Raw genomic sequence first — 2050 nt, 5'->3', positions numbered from 1 at the left:
CAGACACACACACAGAGAGACACACACACACACACACACACACACACACAGACAGACACACACACAGAGAGACACACACACAGAGAGACACACACACAGACACACACACACACCCAGACACACACACAGACAGACACACACACACAGACACACACAGAGAGACACACACACACCCACACACTGTGTAGTGTAAACTACTATTTTTTCTATTTTTGTTATTTCTTCTCTTCATTCTAACCCCAAACAGGCCCGTCAGACACCGCCTACCAAGATCCTGGGTCTGGGTCTGGGCCTTGCTCTGAGCCTGGGTCTGGGTCTGGGTCTGGGCCTGGGCCTGGGTCTGGGCCTTGCTCTGAGCCCGGGTCTGGGCCTGGGCCTGGGTCTGGGTCTAGGTCCGGGTCCGGGTCTGGGCCTGGGCCTGGGTCTGGGTCTTGTTGCTGCTCTGGAGGAAACTACTAGAACTGTTGGGTCCTTGTAGATTCTGGAGTGAGGTCTAGACCTCCTCTATCTGGTCTAGACCTCCTCTTTCTGGTCTAGACCTGCTCTCTCTTGTCTAGACCTCCTCTATCTGGTCTAGACCTCCTCTTTCTGGTCTAGACCTGCTCTATCTGGTCTAGACCTGCTCTCTCTGTAAAGGGTCTCCAGATAACTCTTGTTATGAATTGATACTATAAATAAATTGAATTGAATTAGCCTCCATCTGTGTGAGTGCATGTTGTTATAAATAAAGTTTTATTGATATTATATTTACCGGTGCTCAGGAATCCCAGCGCCGCCGTCCTGTAGCCGGCCGTTACCACGACGATGTTACCTACAGCAGCGAGGGCGGAGCCATCCAACAGTCCTGGCTTCTGATTGGCCGAAGGGTTGAAGAAGAACACCAGGGTTGGGACACGCCCCCTCTGACACACAGACATTATAAAATAATATAAATATGATGTCAGGATCCATCCCATAATAAGAAGCAGAGGCCGGGACGGGGACTCACCAGACCAGCAGGACTGAAGACGTTGAGGTAGAGACAGTCTTCACTGGAGGCTGCAGACGCCTCATCACCTGGCTGGAGACAGCTGGGACTGGAGGACAGACAGGTAGACAGACAGGTAGACAGGTAGGTAGACAGGTAGGTAGAGAGACAGGTAGACAGACAGGTAGACAGGTAGACAGGTAGGTAGACAGGTAGGTAGAGAGACAGGTAGACAGGAAAACAGGTAGGTAGACAGACAGGTAGACAGGTAGGAGAGACAGGTAGACAGGAAGAGAGACAGGTAGGAGGAGAGACAGGTAGACAGGTAGACAGGAGACACAGGTAGACAGGAAGAGAGACAGGTAGACAGGAGAGACAGGTAGACAGGAGGACAGGTAGACAGGAGAGACAGGTAGACAGGAGGAGAGACAGGTAGACAGGAGGAGAGACAGGTAGACAAACAGGTAGACAGGAGAGACAGGTAGACAGGAGGAGAGACAGGTAGACAAACAGGTAGACAGGTAGGTAGAGAGCAAGGTAGACAGGAGGACAGGTAGACAGGAGGAGAGACAGGTAGACAGGAGAGACAGGTAGGAGGACAGACAGACAGACAGGTAGACAGACAGGTAGACAGGTAGACAGGTAGACAGACAGACAGACAGGTAGGAGGACAGGAGGACAGAGACAGAGAGAGACAGGTGGTTACCGGGGTTTGGTGGCGTCCCAAGTTCCCGTCCAATCAGCGGCCTGAGCTGCTTCAAAGCGAAGCGATCCTATTGGTCGACGGGCGTATGGGACTCCCAGAAACTGAATGACTGTCCTCTTGTCTGAGCCCAGCGCCGTTTCCACGGCAACGCCCTGCAGGGTGCCATGCCCAGGGATGGAGACCGACGTAACCGACGGCAACCGCTCTGAAATAAATAAATAAAAACACTCAGACGACAAGTTAAGGAATCAAAATCTATCATAACTGTGCTGTGATTGGCTGACTGGTCTGCCTGTCTCTCTCTCTGTCTCTCTGTCTGTCTCTCTCTGTCTGTCTGTCTGTCTCTCTGTCTCTCTGTCTGTCTGTCTCTCTGTCTC

The 2050-nt window shown here is 51.9% G+C and overlaps 1 long non-coding RNA gene across 1 annotated transcript; it reads right to left on the bottom strand.

Moving 5' to 3' along the window:
* Positions 1 to 755: 755 nt before the first annotated feature.
* Positions 756 to 1879, bottom strand: LOC117940339. Its single transcript, XR_004655750.1, has 3 exons — positions 1674 to 1879; positions 989 to 1076; positions 756 to 902 (listed from the first exon to the last, which is right to left on the bottom strand). It is a non-coding gene; the product is annotated as an uncharacterized LOC117940339 (long non-coding RNA).
* Between the last annotated feature and the right edge of the window lie 171 nt (positions 1880 to 2050).

This window comes from Etheostoma cragini, unplaced genomic scaffold (genome assembly GCF_013103735.1).
Source record: "Etheostoma cragini isolate CJK2018 unplaced genomic scaffold, CSU_Ecrag_1.0 ScbMSFa_2222, whole genome shotgun sequence".
Lineage (NCBI taxonomy): Eukaryota > Metazoa > Chordata > Actinopteri > Perciformes > Percidae > Etheostoma > Etheostoma cragini.
The sequence above is the reverse complement of the archived record's forward strand: the minus strand, read 5'-3'. Positions and strand labels throughout refer to the sequence as shown.